Source organism: Balaenoptera acutorostrata, chromosome 6 (genome assembly GCF_949987535.1).
Source record: "Balaenoptera acutorostrata chromosome 6, mBalAcu1.1, whole genome shotgun sequence".
Taxonomy (NCBI): domain Eukaryota; kingdom Metazoa; phylum Chordata; class Mammalia; order Artiodactyla; family Balaenopteridae; genus Balaenoptera; species Balaenoptera acutorostrata.
The window spans coordinates 55,553,531-55,578,355 of NC_080069.1; positions in this window are offsets into that span (position 1 = coordinate 55,553,531).

Here is a 24,825-nt window from a genome sequence, read left to right on the forward strand (position 1 = left end):
ATCCTGTTAAAATGAAGATTCTGTTTCGGTAGGTCTGGGAGGGGTCCAAGCGTCTACAGTTCCAAAAGAGCTCTCAGCTGATGAAGATGCTTCTAATCCATGAGAAGCAAGGGCTAAAGACTGTATGTATCAGTTAGGGTCCTGGCAGAAACAGATGGCATACTCAGATTGGAAATTTGAGGAGAGGTTAATAAAGGACTTATTTATAAATGTGTGGGCATCATTTAGAAAAGCAACAAGAAATGGTGCAGTGCCCAGGGCTAGTAACACCTGGATGGTGACACTAACCCTAGATCTCAAGGATCAAGGACAAAGCACAACTTGGAGAGGGATGGATGGACTGATGGCAGCCTTGGCCTTCAATGGAGGGACCCAGCCTACCCATAGTGACCTTGCAGGGGGACGAATGGGAATATATATCCCACTTCACTCTCCTCCTGCCCTCCAGCTTGCCTGCCAGCGCCTCTCACTAACCAAATCCAGCCAAAAGCCGTAGGGCAAGGGAGCCTGGTTGATGCCATGTACACAACTCAGCTTCCCAGGGCCCCAAGCAAGGTGGAGAAGGGGAAAGTAGAACTGGAAGGACAGCAGGAAGATACCCAACAGCATATTTTACTTGAATTCATAGGTACTTTAAACATGCCTACTGTATTTCATCTTAAAACCAATAGCATTGTTTATGAGACATTCTTTTTTTATGTACCAGTAAAGACAAAATGCTGCCAGTTAAACCTCCGATATGCCATTGATTGTAAACTGAATCCTAATTTGAGAGATTAAAATTTGAAAAAATGTGTATCTTAGAATTGGTGAAACACAGACTTATGTTTTTCTTAAATCCTGCCCCAAACCAAGGAAAGACCAGTGTGAAACTTTACAGTCGTTTGAGGAATTGGATACAAAACGAATTTTCACAGGGCCAACATTTTCTCTCTTCCCTCAAAATAATTTAAAATTTAATTCATGCACCAATGAGTCATGATAATCCACCAAAGGGAACATGTAAGAAGAAGAGCCCCACATGTTACTGTTTGGGTTGCAGGCAGTTCTCTTGTAGTTCTCTTGCAGTTTGGAGACCAAGAAGAGGAAAAATTGGTAGGACTGTAATAGGATAAAAGCACACAAAACCAGCCTTTGCACAACTGTTTATGTTAACATAAGAGGAAAAACAGCAATGTATGTAGTGGAAGAAGTTGGACTACTTTGGGTGAGATTTTATTTTGGAGTTGATTTGATTAAGTATTTATAAAACTTTTCAATAGTTTTCATTAGGCTGATGGTACCACGTATCAGCAGATTTCCTTAAACTCCTAACATAATTGGGTCGATTTTAAAGCAAGAGTGAAATTTCCTGCTATAAATACATTGATACATTATATGTGTTATTTTTCTTCCTTTAATATCACAAATTTAAGTACTATATATGTGACTTTGTATGTAGGGTTTAAACGGTTTACAAAAGCCACATGTCCTGAGTCCTCACTTCTAAAGCTAGTTGAAGCCCACCTTGTATTTCTTCTGCTGTGGCTTCAGTTTCTTCTTGAAATGAGTAGATAGGACTATATTTCTTCTAAAATCCCATCCAGTTCAGATGGCTTGACATTAAAGTAGAAAGCTTTTTTAAAAAAATTAAAAAAAAAATTAATGTAACCCTGTTAATGTGCAAGAAAAATGAATCAAAATTCTGTATAAAAAAGGATACCGTAATAAATATATAAATATCAGAAAATGTTTTAAAATGTTAATGGAACTATCTGGCTAAAATTTGCTGGTCACATTGAAAAAGTGGCATCCCATGGGGTTGATATTCCTTGTGTGTTTTACTTGTGTGTTGGGGGCTCCCAAGATAACACCCTATGTTTGATAATTCCCTAGGAGGACTCAGCATATAGTCATACTCATGGCTATGATTTATTACAGCCAAGGGATACAAAGCCCAACCAACAAAGGGAAAAGGTGCATGGGGCAAAGCTGGAGGAAACCAGGCACAAGCTTCCACTCTCACAGTGGAGTCACACACCTAATTCCTCCAGAAACGAGTGGTGACAATACATGTGACATCTGCCAGGGAAGCTCATTAGAGACTCAGGGCCCAAGGTTTTCACTGGGACTGATCACACAGACACCCTCTGCTTTGCATGTACTGAAATGCAAGACTCCCAGAAGGAAAGCAGATGTTCAGTATAAACCATATTGTTTGTACAAACAGTTTAGGCACAGTGAGACCCTCTTATCAGTTAGGGTCATGGGAACATTCCTGAAATCCAGATCACCAGATGCCAGCCAAAGGCCAATCTTGCAAACAGCCCTTTCTAAGGGTAACAGTCTCAGGCCTACTATGTTAATTCTCTTTGTTCAACTTGCTTTACCATTCTGGGGAAGACTAGAGGTTATGTGTATTTCTTAAATTATTTTTATTCATATTAATTTTTCAATCCTCTCTCTGCCCAGATAAGCAGAAAATCTAATATCTTCCTCGGAATCTTTTTTGCCCCAGTTATCTAAGTACACTATGGGCTTACTCATTCCAGAAGGCATAGGCTAAATTTCAACTCCTTATGGAGAAAGAAAGAACTAGGGAATCTAGACCAGTGGTGAGAACCCAGATTTTGTCCTGTAGCTTCTGTGGCTACCACTTGGTGTCACATTGTAAAATGGAAGAGCTGGCACCATATGATATTGTCCCTGTTCATTTGTTAAAGGAGGCTTTAAGGATTATTGAGGAAGAAAAAGGAGGTCTTTCTCCTGAGAGTTAATCTCAGATGTATTAATCCCACGTCACCAGAGGCCTAGACTCCAGGGTTCTCTGATCTTCAACCAGGCTTTCAACAGTGAGGCCATGGTTTCCACCATTATCTCCTTTCCATACTTGTACTCCATCTCCCCTCATGGTCAGTTCATTTTGGCAGTTCTTAGCATCTTTCATTTTACTTTTTCCTTAAAAAAAATTATTTTCCAGACTGAGCTGATACCATTTCAACTTATTAGAGGTTATAGCATCATTAATCTTCAAAAGGGAAGAGGTCAAATCTCCATTCCTTTCCTTCTAGGAAATTCCTTGGCCTGCTTATAAATTTGCCCAACCAGAGACCTCTGAGTTCAATCTCCCGATGGATATTGGGTGGGACAGCCTTTATGAAGCCAGAAATGATCTGTTACACCATTCCTCAAGAGTAATATCTTCTTGTCTATTTTCCTAACTAAGGGGGCTGTTCAAAAGTCCTCTGAGAACAAAGATCTGCTCCAAGGTAAGCAGTCTCCATGAATACAGGCTATATAGAAAGCACCAGCACCTTGTACATGGCGGCTTCTCTTATGTTACTAAACTATAAAAATGTGTTGAACAAGCCCTTTGAGGGTCACAGGTGAGGAGTCAGGCCAGCCCTCAGTAAAGTGGTGATGCAGGAAGACTTCTCCTCCAGCTCCTCCCCTTGGCTCCACCTGTCCCAGGGTCCCACCACCATCCTTCCAACATTCTCAGAAAAGATGATGAGAAGTCACTGAGGCCTTCAATGAGACTTGAATTCAAGTATAATTTCTCTTAAGATGACTTACATTTAAAGCCATATCTCTAATTGTGAAATTCAACAAGCCACGTGCTAATGGAATTATGAGCACCCCAAAGAAGCTGGGTGTGAGCAGGATTTCCCCAAAATTCCAGAAATGAGACCATGGTTCTAAGGAAGACTGGTCTTGCCCACCTGCATGAATTACCTTTATGGATTTATTCCTGTTGGGTAAATTAGATTCTAGAAAGGCCACAATGTCTCTAGGAAGAAGGTATTTGTAAGAATTTTACTTCTTTCTAAGCTAAAAGAGACAGGAGGATGGGGTAGTGGTGGGGGAGAATGAAAAAGAAAAACAAAAAGCAAAAACAAAACCAGAAACCATCCCTAACAAGAGGAAATAATAAGGGTGGAAGGAATTTTAAATGAATATTAATTGTGAAATGAAATACTAAGACTAAAAACTCCCATATGTGATAGTAAAAGGAAGTATTATTGACCTGCTTGAGTGTTAATGGTGGCATAGGTATATTCAAAACTTACTACTGAATGTAGTATTTAAAACCTTTGTTCAATACTTACTAAGTGTCGGGCACTGTGTTAGACATTGGGAATAGAGTACTGAACTTGGACAAGATTCCCACCTTCATGAACTTTGAATCTAATGAGGTGCAGATCTTGTATGAACATCTGCACTTATGATGAGAGCTGTGCAAGAGAAATGCAGCTGGGCATGGAGTGTGCAGTAAGGGTACTTAATCTAATCTGGAACATCAGGGAAATCTTCCATAAGAAAGGGACATTTAAGCTGAGAACTGAAAGATGAGTAGGAGAGGAAGAAAAAGAAATGAACTTCATGATAAGAGATAAAAATGCAACTTGTCAGCACAAAACAGAAAGTCTTCATAACATGCTCAGGAGTGGGTAGTTATTGGAGGAGACATGAAATTGTCAGGAAAGGTAGAATTGGGGCCTATTTGGGTAGGAGAGGACTGGAGGAAAAAAATCCTATTAACATTCCATCATTATCAAGGCATTATATATCAAAGCTATTTTCTATGAAACCAAATAGCACAAATCATAGAACTGAGGTATCTAGAAAGTAAAGCTGGGTTTTGTCAGACTACTCTGGAGGCAGAAAAAAACTACAGGTCCAATCTTGATTGTTTTATGTAGATTTGGTGTTTGGTCTGGCCCTAGAAGGAGCCTGGAAAGTAGTTTTGGAAAGCTTTTGGGGCTTGACTTTTAATGCAAACACAGAACAATTTGTCTTTATTTCATCCTGCTGCAACCTATTTTTTCCTTGATTTTTTTGCTTGTTTGTTTGAGGGGAAGAGTTCTGGGATTTCATTACAATTATAAGGCTTTATGGGATATATATACACTTTAATCAGCCTGGTAAATGAACAGCAAAATCAGTACAAAAAAAGGAACCTGTGAGCAGAGTTCAACTTAGAAAGGGTAATGATTCATTGCTTAAGGGAGAAGAAAATAAAGGCAAATGTCCTTTTCCATGTGAATGAATTATTACAGTTATATGATTTATACTCATTGTTGGCAAGGGATGGGCAGAGGATGATTATCAAGTACTTTCCCCTATGTCCAGATAGAACTCTATTCACATATTACAAGAAATATCATTGTCAACCATTTCTTTCAAAAACCTACCAAGAAAGGTATACAAACTCCCTTGGGAAACCTATGCCATGTTATTTTCATCTTTTGATTGGTAATGTCTCATTTTCTCTGGTGTCTAACCTAAATTTGTCGGCTGCTACATATACCTTTATCTTTTTGTTTTGTTGACAGCAGAGGAAGCAAATGCATTACCATCTGCATAATGATGTGCTTTAAAGCATTTATTTCTCTTTGGTTTTCTTTTCATTAAGTTGTATGTATCCTAAATCAATGTTTGAAAAGGAGAGCTGCAACCAAAATTAATGGCAGAGGAGCTAAGAGAATAAGCTAGGAGCACCTCTGAAAATACCATGCCAGAGCTACTGCTTGTGTAAGTATAGAGATTTTCCAAGGGAGCTTGACTTGGATTTAACTGTATCTTCCCCATCATTCTGCCTTTTACTAAGAGACAGTCACAAGTGGGACATGGATTTTTCAGAAATCACTTGCAGACAGATTATAACCTGGTATGTTTATTCAAGGGATAGGATAGGTCAGAATGTTTCTTCCCACTTTAGGGATAAAGAGAAAATAGCCAAGCAGTATCTTTAGGGGGCTGACCAGAAGCCTTTTGGTAGAACCTAATGCTCAGTTCCTTATATTTGGAACATAGGGTCAGTTCTTCTTCGAACAAACTGGGTTTGTTCTGAATCCAGTTAGTACTGATAGGAGATCAAATAAAGATACATAGGGTGTGTATGATGCCATGGAAATGACTCTCAGTATTTATCTTGATCTTCAATCTTTAAAATCAGGACACCCAGCACCTGAGAAGAAAACACTTTGGGCATCATAGCCTTATTTCCAACATAAGTTCTAGACCTGCCCCACTCATTTTATTCCTTCTTCCTGTTTGATGTCTCCATTTCCTTGGCTTAAGCATTAATAATATAGTTTATAGCCAATGGCTATTTATGAAACAATATTGTTGAATGAATGACCTTGAGTTTCATTAGCTATATCTGGCCTTTTGCTCCTTTCTAAGAACTAATAACTAAGTAGTCTCCTCTGCTTTGACCCTTGAATCTTTTCCCCAACTTTTATATTTACACCCTGGTGCCATCTGCTGTAGACTGTTCGAGATCCTGAAACCCTGGACCCAATCTTGACATTAGTCTACTCGGTGTCATCCACATCAGGACTGCCCCAGCCACCTTAAGGGGGAATTGGATACCCTGTTCCTCCTACAAGAAGTTTGATCTGTAGTCTCAGTAGAAGAAATCGTAGGGCTATTTCATAGGGTTCACAGAGTTATAGTAGCTTAGAGATTGGTTTAATATTGCCAACAATCTCAAAGTAGCATCTGTCTATTAGTCTCCACTATGTTGTCTCCCAATATCTACTAGAGTATTTATAAAGGTACAGAAAAAAGAGGAAAACTCATATCAACACTGAAAACTAAATTCATTAGATAACCCATTGCCAATATCTGGAAGTGAATCTTTGCAACTATAAATATAGGTGGGTTGAATTATATTGAAAACAAATTACTCAGAATTCATCTCAAGGTGTGATGAATTATGGGGCAACCTGAGTACTCTGCTCATCATCCTTGCTCTCAACCATTAGATTATATCCATCAGAGATACAGGTTAACATTAAGGATCTATACACGAGGCAGATGAGGGGTAATAGTGATGGCACAGTTAATTCTCATAGTAGTTGTAGTTCCTAAGTAAAAGGTTGTAGGTAGGGTGGAAGTGGAATATATTTATTATAAGTATAAGCCACAAATTATAGTTTCTCATGCATTACACTTGTTGACAGTGACCAAGAATCAGGTTGTGAGAAGAGAGAAGATAGGACATTGGTAAAGTAGCTTTGAACTAGGTGAAAGCCCACAGGAAGTTGGAAATTGAATTAAGACTCAGTGCATGTCACTGTACTTTTCAGATGTAGATTTGGGAAGAGGAGGGATTGCCACAGAAGAGGCAGTGAGCAGGGCCAATGTCACCTCAGCCAAAAACTGTGTTTTTTTTTGAAAACAAAAACAAATTTGAAAAGAATTTCTTAATTAAAAAATTAGCAAAGAGAAACATTAAAAAGAAGAAGAAGAAAAGAAAATCCAGCCTGAACCCAAGAAATAATACTATATAATAATTTTTTAAAAAGACTTAGAGGAAAGGTAAATTTCCAAAATAATATTCTCTTGTAAAGTCCAGAAAAAACTCTCAGGAAACTATGTGCAATAGAGAAACAGAAATAGAAAGCCAGGAAGAGATAAAATGCCAGGATAAAAAGGCAATATAAGTTTCAATGAGAGATGTATAAAATACAGAATGATTATCATAACAGACTTGAAATCCACAGAATAAAGTAAAAAGAAAAAAACTGTTGAGGGAGAGGATGAGGAGGATGGAGAATGAGGAGTCAACATGTGGATAATTGGTGTCCCTAAAGGAGAGTAAACAAATAACAAGAAATAATCAATGACATACACAAGAAGATATGCCTGAGTGGTTAAGAATCCACCTGCCAATGCAGGGGACACGGGTTCGAGCCCTGGTCTGGGAAGATCCCACATGTCACGGAACAACTAAGCCCGTGTGCCACAACTACTGAAGCCTGCGCACCTAGAGCCCGTGCACCGCAACAAGAGAAGCCACTGCAATGAGAAGCCTGCGCGCCACAATGAAGAGTAGTCCCCGCTCGCCACAACTAGAGAAAGCCCATGCGCAGCAACGAAGACCCAATGCAGCCAAAGATAAATAAATAAAAATAAATAAATAAATAAAAGATATGCCTCAGAGAAAGAATGATTTATAGATTAAGGTGGCTCACCCAGGCAAAGTCCATAAAAAGACTCACTTTTGGTCACACCCTGGCAATACTTTTAATATAAGGTTTCATACTCTATAACAATGTTTTCAAATTTCTTGGTCTCACAATGACTTTACACTCTTAAAATTTACTCAGGATCCTGAAGGACTTTGTTTATACAGGTTATATCTATCAATGTTTACCGTACTAGAAATTAAAATAGAGTTTAAAGAAAATCTTTACGTATTTATTTTTTTAAATCCCATTACGTGTTAACATAAGTAGCATATTTTTGAGTAAAAAGCCCTCTGTTTTCCAAAACAAAAAAATTATGGGAAGAGTGACATTGTTTTTATATACATTGTTGCAAATCTCTTCAATGTCTGACTTAGTAGAAGACAGGAGAAGTCACATTTATTTCTGCATTCAATTAGTTTTAATATGTTACTTTGGTTGGAGTGTGTGAAAAATATCTAGCATCACTCAGACATGTAGTTGCAAAAGAGAGTAAACAGCCATTTCAGACAATTGTAGATATTTAAAAAATACTGCACCAAGACTTGAAATGTGGTAGTTTTTAAAGGTTAATTGTAATATGGAAATTGAAATCATTTAAAATAACTTTTCATACTCAGTTATAGCCAAATCCATTAGTCTATCTTGCACTTTGAATGGATCGTCACCTATATAACATGGTTCATTAATCATTTGAAAACATATTGTTTCCCTGAGTTATGCAGATCTTCCAAATGTGGACACATTTCATTATACAATTTTTAAAGTTCACATTCGTTAATATTCCCACTGATAATCATCAGAAAAGTAAGTATTAGACTTTGCTAAGTATTGCTAACAAGGTCACAGTGGTCATTGAAAAGTTTTCCAAAGTTCTAATTTTCACCTGGAAGCTTGAATGTTATCATTGAACAACAAATACAGTCAGTTCTTTTCCTCAAAATGACAGTTTTGTTTAGTCCATTTGAAAGACAATGGCTGACAAGTACTCAAGTTTGATTTACCATAGTTTGTCTGTTAGTTGTTCTTTCAAGCAAAAAGGTGGCTAGTTCAGTTTGTTGCTCGAACAATTGCCCCAGTGGTTTTCCTCAAGACAGTCATCATACTCAGGTGTGCTGTAGAAGTGCCTTGCGTGTTCCTCCCCTTACTATCAAATAGAATATACAATGACTAATAGAGCAATTTGGTGCCACTGCCTGGATTCTTGCTAAGGCATCATTGTTTTTGCGCTTTTAGTGCAAATGTCAACACCATAAAAGAAAAAAATATCTTAGTAATATTATGAAAATTGTTTTGACCTCATGGACTTCCTGAAGGGTCTCAGGGACCCCCATGGGTCTACTGACCACACTTTTAGAACCACTGCTCTGTAAGCATCATGACAGACAAAAATAGGTTTTCTATAAAGGCATTTAAATGGAGCAAGAGAAATTTCGAGAGACAGTTTGTAACCCAAGATGTCTTACATGTTTTCGGTATATGTATTACCTTCCCTCTTAAAAGAAAAATATTTCATCGAAAACAAAATTCATTTATCTGCTACTTTAAAGAGACATCTAAAAAATATGACTCAAAAATGACATGCATAAGTGTATTTAAAAAACTGAAAATATAAAGGAAGCAAGAATCAAAATATTATCAAAGTATAATTCACATCAGAAATCGTTAAACAGAACCAAGACAGCTATTTTTCTTGGCAATGGTTTCATTCTACAGAGAAGGAATTGCTGCCTTAAACCTTTATGAACCAAATATATTATGTATTAAAGCAAACAAAATAAAAACAGGCATACAAATACAAGTAGAAGTTGAAAGAAACATACTGGAAATGGTAGATCAACAAATCTTTTTTTTTTTTAATCTTTCTTAGATCAAAGTAGGAAAAAAAGAAAGGCAGGCTACAGCGCATCCAATAATACACGATGATTTTATATTAACTTTGCCTCCTGCAGAACAAGACAGGCTTTAAGCTGTAGGGAGAGGAAATATTATCTTTCTTTGAGACTTGAGCAGTGGGGTCTATGCTTTGAAGGTGGTAGATTTATGTAAATGGTTTCCTGAGTGGTGGGTCTAAAATTGAGGCTGAGATTTCACATGTGGTCTGATATATGATCTACACAGAAATCAAGTGTATCTTGTAAACCAGATAACTTCAATTTCTTGGGTTCTCTGTATTTATGTCCCTGTTAGTAACATCTATTCTTATATAAACATTCCATTCTTGTTTCAGTTGTACTATAGGGAAGCTGAGGAGGATCGAGAATCTTCCCTGATATCTCTAGCAATTAGAACAATATCTGGTGTAGAGTAGGTGCTCAATAAATATTTATTGAATGAACAAATGTCTGTGTTTGAAGCCAGAATGAACCAGGGTCTTTCTCTAACTTCCAATCCTTAGACTAGCATGATGGGGAGGAGGAGAGGCAGTGAAAATCGGCACAAAATTCAGACAAGAACCAGATAGATACGGTCCAGCTACCACTTCCCCTGTGGCGAATTTAATCTTCATGGCCACCCTTGGAGGCTCTGAGCTGTATTTTATTCACAAAGGTAGCCATTCCCTTGCAGCATCATTCTAGGGAAGAGCTTATACTGGAAGTATGGGGGCGGGGAGGGTACCTATAAGTCAAATACTCAAATAACCTCCTGCAAGTGTGGCTCAAGACCAGACTCATGCATAATAACCACAACCCCTGTGTGTGTCTTCCCAGCTGCTCCACAACGCTCTGGAATCATGTGCTTCTGGGCATGTGCAGAAAGATTAATGTAATACTTTTCTCAAATAGGTTAAGGCTATTCAGGCTTTAGGACCTGTGTGGCACAAGGAAGCTGAGAGGTACCCAGAAAAGGAAGGGGCAGTAGAGGAGCAAAGGCTAGAGGCCCAGAAATAGATGCTTGCTGCTGAGACAGACGAGACTGTGACAGTGGAAACAATACCTGTATGGGGAGGTCCCCCAGCCACAGAGGAGTCTTTAGCAAGGAACTTGGGCACACCCACTTCTCCTGACAGGGAAACTGCCCAGAGGCTGTGCCTAAACAAGTGAAGGTAGCAAGAACCACTATAATAAGATCAGAAAAGATGCTTAACATCACTAATCATTAGAGAAATGCAAATCAAAACTACAATCAGGTATCACCTCACACCAGTCGGAATGGCCATCATCAAAAAATCTACACACAATAAATGTGGGAGAGGGTATGGAGAAAAGGGAACCCTCTTGTACTGTTGGTGGGAATGTAAATGGATACAGCCACTGTGGAGAACAGTATGGAGGTTCCTTAAAAAACTAAAAATAGAACTACCATATGATCCTGCAATCCCACTACTGGGCATATACCCTGAGACAACCATAATTTAAAAAGAGACATGTACCACAATGTTCATTGCAGCTCTATTTACAATAGCCAGGACATGGAAGCAACCTAAGTGTCCATCGACAGAGGAATGGATATAGAAGATGTGGCACATATATACAATGGAATATTACTCAGCCATAAAAAGAAATGAAATTGGGTCATTTGTAGAGATGTGGATGGACCTAGAGACTGTCATACAGAGTGAAGTTAAGTCAGAAAGAGAAAAACAATTACTGTATATTAATGCATATATGTGGAATCTAGAAAAATGGTACAGATGAACCAGTTTGCAGGGCAGAAATAGAGACACAGACGTAGAGAAAAAGTGTATGGATACCAAAGAGGAAAGGATGGGGGGGTGGGAGGAATTGGGAAATTGGGTTTGACACATATACACTATTGATACTATGTATAAAATAGATAACCAATGAGAACATGCTGTATAGCACAGGGAACTCTACTTAATGCTCTGTGGTGACTAAATGGGAAGGAAATCCAAAAAAGTGGGGATATGTGTATATGTATAGCTAATTAATTTTGCCATACAGTAGAAACTAACACAACATTGTAAAGCAACTATACTCCAATAAAAATTAATTAAAAAAAAAAAAAAGAAAAGAAAAAAAGAATTCCACCCTTTCCTCTTCAGCCAGAAGTCAGAAACAGGGAAACACAAAGCAGTAGCTGGGATTTGAGGCCAGCCGGGGGAGAGAGGGTGGGGTGTCAACGTGAATTGTGTGATGAATCTCAAGCTTCAGGGCCCTGGGAGACAGAAGCGGGGGACCCTGAAGCAGACGCCCTGGCAATACAGGCCATGTAGCCCAATAAATGAAACAGCGGGAGGGAGGAGGGATGGGTATTTGAGGACACTATCCAGGAAATAAAGGCCATTAATATTGCTGGAGAGGAGACATCGGAAGGCTGCCATTATGAACATTTTGTGAGAACTTTGGTAGATTTGACTTTACCAAAGAGTCCTTTGCTCTGAGAAGGAGAAGCAGTGGTAGTGTTTGGTTTTATGAGTCCAGTGAGCTATGATGCAGGAGGACATGGGAGGTGGGCAGGGTGCACTCTTCTGGGATCCCGTACTTTTTCAGGGCAAAAAAAAAATCCTGCCAAGAGAAGCTAAGTCAGTTCTGGACTCTTCACTTCCCATGCATTTCCACTACTGTATTCAGGTTACGTTGAAAAAAAATTCCAAAGGGAAAGTAGCAAAACCATGGGTTTTTGTAATTAATGCAGCAAAGTAGCCAGGTTTTTAATATTAATGAGCATTGTTTGATGTCTGTATGTCTGAGTAAAAGCACACTTGGAAAAAAAAAATTGAAACTATTGTGGGCTTATAATGAATATTTAATCATCAAATGCAATAGTATATTTAGCATTCAAATATTCTATTTTTAATTGGAAAGGTACACAATAAAATCTTGCCATTAACTAACTATGAACAGTGGGATCGGGAGCTGCATGGATGGGGAGAGAATTTTGCTATTCATTTTGTACTCTTCATACTTTTGTACTCTCCTACTTAAGTATTTTTGAACAATGTGCTTGTGCAATTAAAATAGTAGATAGATAATACTATTATAGTCTAGGCTAGTTCTAGAAATTATGATGAGAAAATAAAGTGAGAAAATTTTGATTTTGGAGCTCCATTGTCACGAACACCTTTTCCTCCATGTCTTTCATCCCCCATCAAAATCTTTCTCCTGCACATTAGAATAATGGTAAGAGTTTAAATAATAAAATTTTGATTCAATAATAATTAAAACCTTACGCTAAAGGAATTTAAAACAGATGTTGGGACTTGTCCTGCTTTCCGTGTTTTAGGAAAACAATAGATGTAATAACAGAAGCGATCTTTTCCTGGCTGCCTCTAGCTGTCAAAACCCTAGACTGTGTACCTGACCTCTCAATGTCTTTCATAATTAAATTATTGAGAAGAAGAATTTTTTCCCTTTTAAAACCAAGTACAATTAGGCTCATGGTACTTTCATTGCAGCAATCTCTTGGTTATGATCCAGAGGAATATGTAAGAAGCTAGAGGTGTAGGTATTGGACTGAATAAGTTGCACAGAAATAATGAGCTGGAAACAGTTGGTGCTGCTACCGAGGGAACAGAACAGGCCAGCCCACTTTCACAGTGAGCCTCCAGCAATGAACGAGTCTCGGTTTTTACCCAGCTGTATCTGCGGAACCGTTTCACTCTGGAGAGTCCACTGAGGTGGTTGGGTGTGGCAAATGTTTAATAATCAGCTCTGTGAAAAGCAGAAAAGACAGAAAGGAAGGGATGGAGGAAGGAAATTCTGATTTGTAGCATTTCCCCATTTTCCTGGCCAATTACAGGCTACCCTCAGGTCACCGAACCTGGAGTTGGGAAGAGACATTCAACATGGCCTCTCCCAAGGCACGCCGAATCAACTCTAGCACACCACTAACCTGTTTCAACTTTCAGGTGCCTGCTGAAAGGCTCAGGATTCACTTTGCAACATTATCTCCCTCCAGTGACTTATGGGCTTCTGTGGGCCATGAAGAGTGGTGCTTTTTTTTTTTTTATAAAATCTCCCCATTCCATAGTAAAAAGCCGAGATCTACTTCCTAATGAGGTATTATTTTTGGAATCAAGCAAGAGAGCTCTGACCATTGGCTTATTATTTGCAATATTGCTCTGGAAACCCATTATCAAAGGAGCAATAGGCATATGGAAAGGAAAAGAAATTACTTTGGCTCAGAGCGAACAATATAACAGTGACACCAAACTGAAGGAAATAGGGTAGAGGATTCTGTGCGTCAGTTGGTAGGTAATGAGAGCCTGAACTCCTAAAGGAGAAACCCACAGCAGAGCCCTGCATTAGCATATGCCAATTTATCTCAGGTTCTAATGTAGGCAGAGAGGCTTCTAAATGAATAATTGCTGAAGGGGCAACTGTGGGAGCCATCTCTCGAAGAGATCAATTTTATTATTTTTTTTCCCAGGCCACTGCAAATATGAGCTTAATAATCCTTTCAATGGGTACTGCGTTATCATAAAATAATCTAAATGCTACTAAACGGTATTTAAAATGACTTCCAGACACCAGTAGGCTCAAGGAAATGGCGATTCGGCTGTTAATGCATCGCTAATACAGTATGAAAGAAGGTACAGCAATCAGGTCACATTGCTGGGGTCAAAATCCTTCTCCATGATTCTTTTTGCTTCCATCTTTGACCCCCATCCAGTTTTTGGAACTCTGCCTCACTTCTTACTTATTTCATCTTTTTTCAGATTCCTGCCCACACCCTGCCCAGACCTGCACTGTGATATGAAAAAGATGTTGTCTGCCACTTATTCTCAGTTGCGAGGTGCTGCAGAGCTGCTGAGAAGGGGAAATCAGAGATGGAAGGCAGCCTTCCCTGAAACCCCAAAGAGGAAGCAGCTAGGCTGAGAAGAATGAAAGGTCTGGGCAATGCATTTTGTTCATCATGCCTCCCACCTGACTTTGTGTGATCTGATAGTATGTAGTATTATGGAAGGGGAGGTTAGAGGGAATCCAGAGGTGAAAATATCCATGGCTCTACTGTAATTGGGAGACAAAAGTTTCAGAAGTTCAAATGCATGATCTAATCATGTGCTGCCCAAGTGAAATCTACAAGAGGATATGCTTAATATCCCCAGTACCAGCACTATAGTACAGGGGTTCCCCAACCCCCAGGCCACGGAGGGGTACTGGTCCGTGGCCTGTTAGGAACTGGGCCTTACAGCAGGAGGTGAGTGGCAGGTGAGCAAGCAAAGCTTCATCTGTATTTACAGCCACTCCCCATCACTCGCATTACGGCCTGAGCTCCGCCTCCTGTCAGATCAGCACCGGCATTAGATTCTCATAGGAGCAAGACCCCTACTGTGAACTGCACATGCAAGGGATCTAGGTTGCACGCTCCGTATGAGAATCTAATGCCTCATGATCTGAGGTGGAGCTGAGGGGTGATGCTAGCACTGGGGAGAGGCTGCAAATACAGATTATCATTAGCAGAGAGGTTTGACTGCCCAGAGACCATAATAAATCAATTGCTTGCAGACTCATATCAAAACCCTATCAGTGAGGGGCAAGTGAAAATTAAGCTGCATCTGGTGGCAGGCTTTATAGTGGGAAGTGAGTTGATGTACTTCAGTTGTACAGCTGCATCTTCTGGCAGGCTTTAAGTCAGAATCTGACACTTACTTTAGCCTGCGTGTGGCCCTCCCATTATTTTATTTACCACTTCCGTCCACACCTCTTTCCCACACTGCGCGCTTGTCTCAGTTTTCGTAAGCTCACAAGCTAACCCTCGCCAAAATGAGTAAAAAACAAATGTTGCTGGAGAGCTTCTTTGAAAAGGGTGAAAGACCCAACGATGAGACGGCAGAAGGCTCTAAGACTGCCAAAAAAAAGAAAGCTGCATTTAAAAGAAAATACCAAGAGTCCTAATTAAATTACAGGTTCATTGCAACAGTTGATTCACATTCTCCAAGCCTGCTTTGTATAATATGTGGCAACCGGCTATCCAACCAAGCCATGAAAACTTCAAACCTGCTTCACCACATGGAGACTAAGCACCCTGCATTAAAAGACAAGCCTTTGGAGTTTTTCAAAAGAAAAAAACGTGAACAAGAAGAACAGAAGCAATTACTGAAGGCCACCACTTCATCAAATGTGTCTGCACTGAGAGGATCATTCTTAGTGGCTAACCGCATTGCTAAAGCTAAGAAGCCCTTTACTGTTGGTGAAGAGTTGATCCTGCCTGCTGCTAAGGACATTTGTCATGAACTTTTAGGAGAGGCTGCAGTTCAAAAGGTGGCACGTGTTCCTCTTTTGGCTAGCACCATAACTAGATGAATTGATGAAACAGCAGAGGATATTGAGGCGCAATTGTTAGAGAGGATTAATGAGTCACTGTGGTACGCAATCTAGGTTGACGAGTCTACCGATGTTGACAACAAGGCAACAATGCTTGTTTTTGTGCGATATATTTTTCAAGAGGATGTGCATTAGGTATGTTATGTGCACTTTTGTTGCCAACCAACACCACAGCTGCAGACCTATTCAAGTCTTTGAATGATTACGTATCAGGAAAACTGAACTGGTCATTTTGTGTCGGTATATGCATGGACAGAGCGGCTGCCATGACTGGATGGCTTTCTGGTTTCACTACTTGGGTCAAAGAGGTCGCTTCTGAATGTGAGTCTACGCACTGCGTCATCCATAGAGAAATGCTGGCTAGCCGAAAAATGTCACCTGAACTTAGCAGTGTTTTGCAGGATGTGATTAAAATTATCAACCACATTAAAGTACATGCCCTTAACTCACGTCTGTTTGTGCAGCTCTGTGAGGAGATGGACATAGAGCACACACGTCTTCTCTTATACACAGAAGTGAGATGGCTTTCTAAAGGTAGATCACTGGCCAGAGTTTTTGAGTTATGAGAGCCACTCCAGAGATTTTTTTAGAAAAACAGTCACCCCTGGCAGCACATTTCATTGACACAGAATGGGTCGCAAAACTTCCTTACTTGTGTGACATATTCAACCTGCTCAGTGAACTCAATCTGTCATTTCAGGGGAGAATGACGACTGTGTTCAAGTTGGCAGATAAAGTGGCTGCATTCAAAGCCAAACTGGAATTATGGGGGCGATGAGTGAACATTGGGATTTTTGACATGTTTCAAACATTAGCAGAGATTTAGAAAGAGATTGAGCCAGGGCCTTCTTTCTCCCAGCTGGTGCACGATCACCTATCTCAGCTTTCAAAAGAGTTTGAGCATTACTTCCCAACCACAAAAAAACCCCGAGCTGGGAAGGAATGGATCTGCGACCCATTTGTGAACAAGCCAGGTGAATCAACTTTGTCCGTGCTAGAAGAGGATCATCTGCTTGAGATCGCAAATGACGGTGGCCATAAAAGTATGTTTGAGACAACTTCAGATCTCCATACGTTCTGGATTAAAGTCAAGGCAGAATATCCTGAGATTGCCACAAAAGCGCTGAAAAGCCTGCTTCCATTTCCAACATCCTATCTTTGTGAAGCAGTGTTTTTTGCAGTGACAGCAAACACTCCAAAACGAGATTATGAAAACAAACACACAAACAAACAAAACGAGATTGCGGAGTAGACTGGACTTAAGCAACACACTTCAGGTGTCTCCCATCACCCCCAGATGGGACCATCTAGTTGCAGGAAAAGAAGCTCAGAGCTCCCACTGATTCTGCATTATGGTGAGTTGTATAATTATTTCATTATATATTACAATGTAATAATAATAGAAATAAAGTGCACAATAAATGTAAGGCACTTGAATCATCCAAAAACCATCCCCCGCCCCCGGTCCGTGGAAAAATTGTCTTCCACGAAACCGGTCCCTGGTGCCAAAAAGGTTGGGGTCCGCTGCTCTAGTACATCATTAACCTAGCTAACCAGCACCCTGGAAATCAAGAAAGTCATACCAAGGAGAGGCCCGATTGCCCTCATGTTTTTCTATTAAGACACATAATAATGCAGAGGGGAGAGACACCTTTAGGATGAAATACCTTATTTCGGTGGCTTTTTTGGAAGGAAAATAATGGGACACTCTCAGCTCTTAATTTGTCTTTCTGTTTGTTTGGGGTTATTTTTTTTTTTTACTGGTAAAATATACATAACAAGAAATTCTTAATTGGTTTTTACAGAGCAGTTAAAATCCATTCTAAGAAATATCCAGCAGCGCACTCCCACCCCCACCATGGGGAATAGAGGTGGGAAATTCAGAGCATCTTCTATCTCCATCTCCAGATTACAGCAACGTGTCAAGAAATAGTAAAGGAGGGCTAGAAGCACAGGGACATTTACATCTCACAATGCTGACAGGCAGCCAGCTGGTGATGGTACCCTGCAGCAGCCATGCAGAGAGGAAACCACTGCAGAGCACAGGAGCTGCTGGGATCACAGGCTGCAGCACTCCTGGCAGGGATGCGAGGAGAATGGTGGCTTTGCAGAACCGCAGATCTGCTGCTTTGGGTGTCAGTCACAGAGCTCTGCAAATAGTAGTGAATAAACTGGGATAAGAAGGAGGTTGGGTGGGTCCCTCCAACATACTCTTTTCATGTGACTTGACTGGAAATGAGGAATTAGCCAAAAAAGGAGGTTTCAGGACCTGGACCTGCCATGCAGCTGAGAAGCCTTATGTGCACAAACACAAAATCAGGGTTAATAGGAGGCAAGTTATCCCAAAGAAATACAGCAGCCTGTGTTTCTCCAGCAAGCACTCTGGTTGAGGATATCAAGTTTGCATCTTTATTTCCTGGAATGTTGTCAGTCAACATCAAACAATCACCAAATAAAATCCGAGTCAAGTGGAACAGAGACCTCAGGTACAATGTGCTACAGACAAATTTGTCTGGCAGAAGATTAACGGAGCAGCATAAAATTCATTCAAGTCATCACACCAGGATTTGAAAAGTCAAAATATTTTTCAGGTCACAGTGAGAATCCCCTGAAAGGTGATGAGGAATGGCTGGGATTAACCCAACACTACATGTCAGGGTTGAAGCAACAAAGCTACAATATAATCTGGGGATGATATTTTCCCTTAGGTGTGAGAAATAACATTAATTAGAATTTTTATTTGAGTTTTAGGTCATAATTCCAGGCATGGAAGATTTTTCTCCCCATCCCCACCCAGTAACATCTGAGGAATGTGAAAAACACAGGTCAGTAGCAATTAAACTTGTTGATCACACCTGGTGTGGTCAATGACCTGGGGAAATGGGTCCTCTCAAACCCTGTGAGAGTAAAACTGGGTGCAGTCCTTCTGGAAGGTAATTGGGTAACATGCCCTTTGACCTACACATTCCATTTCTAAAACTTTTTGCCAAATACACAAAGACATATGTACACTGCTGTCATTGTACCATTGTTTAAAAGAGCAAAACACCAGAAATAAGCTAAATGTCCCTCCATAGAGAATGGTTAAATAAATTGTGGTAGAGCCATACAATAAGAATATTGTAGCCATCAAAAGATGAGCAAATCTTTTTCTGGCCCATGTGTAATGTGTCCATGATATACTAAGTGGAAAAGACAAGAGGCAAAACAGAATAGTATAATCCCAGTTGTGTTAAACAAAAGAATAAGCACATGTAAGTTGATATTTGCACAGAAAATAGCAGGAAGGCTTATGCAAAAACCTGCTGAGCATGCTTATGTTTAGGAAGGTAGCTGCATCTGGTGGCTCCAGGTGGCCCTTGGCTTGTGACTATAAAACTCCAGTCTCTGCCTCTGTCTTCACATGGGCTTGTCCTCCTCTGTGTTTGTGTCTTCTCTTCTGACTCTTATAAGGACACCTGTCATTGGATTTAGGGACCACCTGGATAAATCCAGGATGATCTCATTTTGAGATCCTTAACTTAATTAACTCTTCTGTAAAGATCATTTTTTCTAAATAGAGTCATATTCACAGGCTCCAGTGGTCAGGGCATGGGTATATTTTGGGAGGGGGGCACCATTTAATTTACTACATCAAGTTACTAGTATTTTAAGACATAAATACTCCAGGAAGTATAGCCATGTTAAGCTCACTAGAAAGTATCTACCATTCTTTATTTCAATTTATCTCACAGTTGTTTTCTTCCTAAGTACAGACTGAGGGCTGCGGTGGGGAATGATTATTGATGAGGATTTAGGGACAGGGAGGGATTCTTTTGGAGGAAAAAAAAAAAAGTCCTAAGGTCAGAGCAACCTGGGTAGGTGGCTCTGAAAGGTCAGAGCCTAACTAGAAAGCAGAGGGGGAGGGAAAGGCAGCTTAGCACAGAAGGAGCAGTAGAAAGGGGGCTGGAGGCGAATGGAATGGTTCTGGAAGCAGCCAACTCACCGTCATGGCCTGCCTGGGTGGGATTTTAGTGGCTTTCACGCAGCTAGAGTTACTGAAACCTATTTTTGGATTGGAAGGGAAGAAGGGAGAGAAGATGAACATCGCCATCTTGTTCTGCTGGTTTCAGGTCACTTCACCTGTGGGAGATGGGCTGGAAGCCCCAGAACCCACAACAACCATAGCAACAGGCTCTCTGCAGAGGGTGGAACAGTCACAGCCGGGAGCTGCTTGGATGCTGCCGTTCTGGTTGATTTCTCCTGCACCCACTCTGGAGGGGAGGGGCTGGAAGTAATGGGGAGTCCTTTAATAACCCCAGAAATATTCTCTAGGGAGGACAGAAGGATTATAACTCCCATCGGGAGACTCTGCACAGGCTCTCTCCTACTTCTTACAGCACCTGTGGAGCACACAGGCTTGGCCAAGCCAGTCCAGGACCGAGGCCAATGGGAATTCCCTCCATCAGCGTTCTCACAAGGAGCAGGGGCGCTTATAGGCTGAGAAAGCCTTTTTTCCCCAGACCCTGTGCCATCCAGTGCCAAAGAACATATCCCACACCTTCTCCCAGAGCTGTGCCCCCCTGCACCCCCTTCACCAGCATTTACTCACTCCCATCATATTCTCTTTGAGGGAGCCCAGACTCCAGTTCTGATACAGTTCTTGCATCTATGTTATTTTGTTTCCCTGGCACTAGGGAAGGGATGTTTCAGAGTGAATGGGCAGAGAGTGAGCTAGTTGGGAAGAAACAATAAAAAAAACATCAGAAAGGATTCACTAAAGCTGACTTGGGAATCATAGAAATCAAGTTTGCAGCCATTGGAGGCTCTTGGGAGCTTTCCCAGGTAATAGAGGTCTCTTCCTCCCCAAAGTTCTTAAGCTGCAAAAGATGGCTAACTCCTTGGTGTCAGAGCATCAGTACATCTGGAAAGGCTAAGAATGAGACCCTAGAGATGCCTTTGAGCTTCTCCCCACATAACAGTTCCCCCAGAAAGTTGGAGGCAACTAGGAGGCAAGAGACACTCAGCTGAAGGTTGGTCTTCCCTTAGGACTAAAAGAAGAGGACACCATACATTCCTGAGTCACTTGTGAAGTAGAACACAATTGTCTTTGGAACTCAATTTTCTTTGTACTTATCTCTCCCTGCCACTTGGTAGCTCCCCATTCCCCACTCTGGGCACCTACTGTTCCCTTTAGTTCTCTGTATTAGTTTACTAGGGTTGCCAGAACAGAGTACTACAAACTGGGTGGCTTAAAACAATAGAAACTTCTTTTCTTATAGTTCTGAAGATGTCCAAAATCAAGATGTCAGAAGACCATGCTCCCTTTGAAACCTGTAGAGGAGATTCCTTCCTACTTCTGGTGGTTTACTGGCACTCTTTGGCATTCCTTGACTTGCAGTTACGATGTCTGCCTCCTTCAATCTCTGCCTTGGTCCTTCCATGGCATTCTCCTCTCATGCGTCTTGTGATCTTTCTTTAATCAGAACTCCCCAGTAGTAGAAAAAGCACCAAAGCAAGAGAGTCAGGGAACTAAGTGTCAGTTCTACTCCTACCACACTGAGTAGCTGAGTGACTTGTACACACTCACCGACTCATTTTTTATCATCTAGGAAATAAAAAGGATTTTTCATATTCATCCAACAATCACATTCTAGAGGACTCTAACTTTTTACTTTTACCCTTTTGAGCAGTCTTAAATTTTTATGTCGTATTAATTTTACAATGATTTCTTTTAAAGTGGGTCAATTTCTGCCAGCAGTTGCATATTAGTAAAGGCAAGTATTCTGGAATGCAGTAGTGCAAGTGGTCTTCCAGATTTTTCCAGAGGAAGATCTACCTTTGAACTCCCCTGATTCTTAAAGCCATGGGGATGCTGACAAGGGAAGCAGAGACCCTGTGAGGTGGAGTTTTTGAAAGCAGGAAGGAGTGAGCCCACACTTGCAAGCCATTCAGTCTCCCACCAGTGTGCTCCAAAGGGTGTGGGAAGGCGAGTGTGAACAACAGTTTATGTTGCCTGCTTGGGTAACCTCACAGTTTAACAATGTTGGGTTTGATTGGCCACCATGCAAGTGAAGGGGCAGGTGGTAATGGAAGAGCTTAAACCTCAAAAGCACAGTCTTCGGAGTCTGGTGGTGTAGATTCAAATCTGAGCTCTGCTACTGACTAGCTTAGCAATGCAACCTTGGGGAGGTCACCTAACCATCCTAAGCTGCCTCCGGTTCCCCCTTTATAAAGCAGAGGTAATAATCCTATCAGAGTATTGTCCTGAGGATTAAATAAAATGTTTAAAGCACTTAGCATGGCACCTGGCACATACTAAGTGCTCATTAGATGGCAGTTTTATCATTATTTCTGCTCCCAATTTCATTTCTACTTGGCTCTCATAGTTAATATGAGTTGTTTCCAAGCTATTAAAAAGCAATAAAAAAATTTTTTTAAAGCAATAAAAGTAGTAATACCAAAGTCATGACACAAAATAATGTTTCACTAAATAGATACTGAATTTCACTTGGATTTAGTTCAACAGAGAATCATATAATTTTAGACCTAGATGGAGTTTTAAAATCTTCTGTTATTTCTTATATGCAAAACCAAGGCCCCAAATAACTTGCCAAGATCACATAACTTGTTAGAGGCAGAGTTGAAGTTAGAGGCAGAGTTGAAGCTAGAAGCCATAGCCCCTAGCTTCTTTCCTGGAGTTTTGTCTGGTGCAGTATGAATTCTGATCGCCAGGAGAAGACAAATGAGAAGAGGAAAATAGAAGCATTATTTGCAATACCGGATGTTAGAGAAAATTCTAATCCACTAAATCCCTACTGTGACTAGAGGGTTAGCATATTATCTATACTGACCCATTGGCTTCTACCAGAAAAAAGGTATGAAAAAAGGGAAACAAAATAAAGATACGAGTCCTCTCTCTCTCTCTGCCTCTCTCTCCCTCTCTGTCTCTCTGTCTCTCTCTCTCCCTCTCTGTCTCTCTCTCCCTCTCTGTCTCTCTGTCTCTCTCTCTCCCTCTCTGTCTCTCTCTCTCCCGCCCCTCTTTCTTTCTTTTATCTTCCCGATTAGTTTCATGAGGCTACTGGCCATGACTTAATCAGGACTGCCAAATTATAGCTGCAAAATGATTTGTCAACAAAACCATTAATTGTCCTAAATGTAATGAATAATAAATTATTGGACTCCATGATGAAATGGTAAGGACATGAACCTCATAAATAGTGTGTGTGCATTGAGCAGTGAGGCCATGTCAACTTCTTAAACATACAAAAAGGTAGTAAAAATACAATATTAGTGCTTAATTGATAATGTTAGAAGATTAAAGCTTCCCTAGGGGTGTGAAGGGAAAACGCCAGCATTTGTGAGGACTTGTATTATAGTCTCCTGCTGGAAATTACTGACATCAATACCATATAAATCTGAATTCTAATACTGAGCTCATAATGTGTTTTCTGGTAACCAAATACTGATTATATTATGGTATAGTGGGTAAAACTTCAAACAAGAATTGTTGAGACCTCAATTTTGATCCCAGGCCTTCAGTGACTTGCTTGTTTCATAATTATAGGTAATTTGATTTTTTCGACAAAGATTCCTAATCAGTAAAACAGAATAATTCCCTGCAAAAGGATATATAGATAGATGTAAAACTTTATAAGGATTCTGTATATATATATATATGCACTGAACATATATACATATCTAGAAAAATAACGTCCTCAATTGCTAGGATTAGATTTTCTGTAAATCTTAGAAATATGAGAATTTTAGTTTAGGAACTAAGATCTTATGTGTCTAAAATGTCTAAAAAATGACACTTTATGTGTCTGTGGTAGGCAGAATTTTAAGAAAGTCCCAATATTCTCACTGCCTGATGTACACACCCTGTATGATCTCCTCCACTTGAGTGCGGACAGGATCTGGAAATAGAATGAGATATCCATCCCATAATTAGGTTATGTTACATGGCAAAGGTGAAAAGATTCTGAAGATTACTTAAAATCCTAAGTCAGTTGACTTTTAATTAATCAAAAGAAAGCTTATCCTGAGTGGGCCCGACTTAATCAGATGAGCCATTTAAAAGAGGGTCTAGAGGTCAGATGGAAGAAACAGTGACTCTTTCCAAGACACCATGAGTTCTACAGCTGCAAGAAAATGAATTCTGCCAACAACCAGAGCTGGAAGAGGATTCAAGCCACAGATGAGACCCCCAGCCCCAGCCAACACGTAGATTGCAGCTTTGTGAGATCTTTGAATAGAGGACCCAGCTAAGACATGCCTGACCTCCTGATCTATGAAAACAGATAATAAAGGTTTGTTGTTTTAAGCCTTCACATTTGTGACAATTTGTTATGAAACAGTCAAAAATGGACATCGTGTCTTAATTTAGTTAGTGGGACTGTGTATAATGTCTCTGTATTAGTTTCCTATGGCTGCTATAACAAACTGCCACAAATTTAGTGGTTTAAACCACAACAAATTTATCTCTTAGAGTTCTGGAGGTCAGAAGTCCAAAATCAGTTTCCCTGGGCTAAGATTAAGTGTCAACAGGACTGCTTTTTTCTGAATTTTCTGAGGGGAGAATTCATTTTCTTGCTTTCTTCAGCTTCTTGCATTCCTTTGCTATGACCCCCTTCTTCTATCTTCAAAGGGCATCC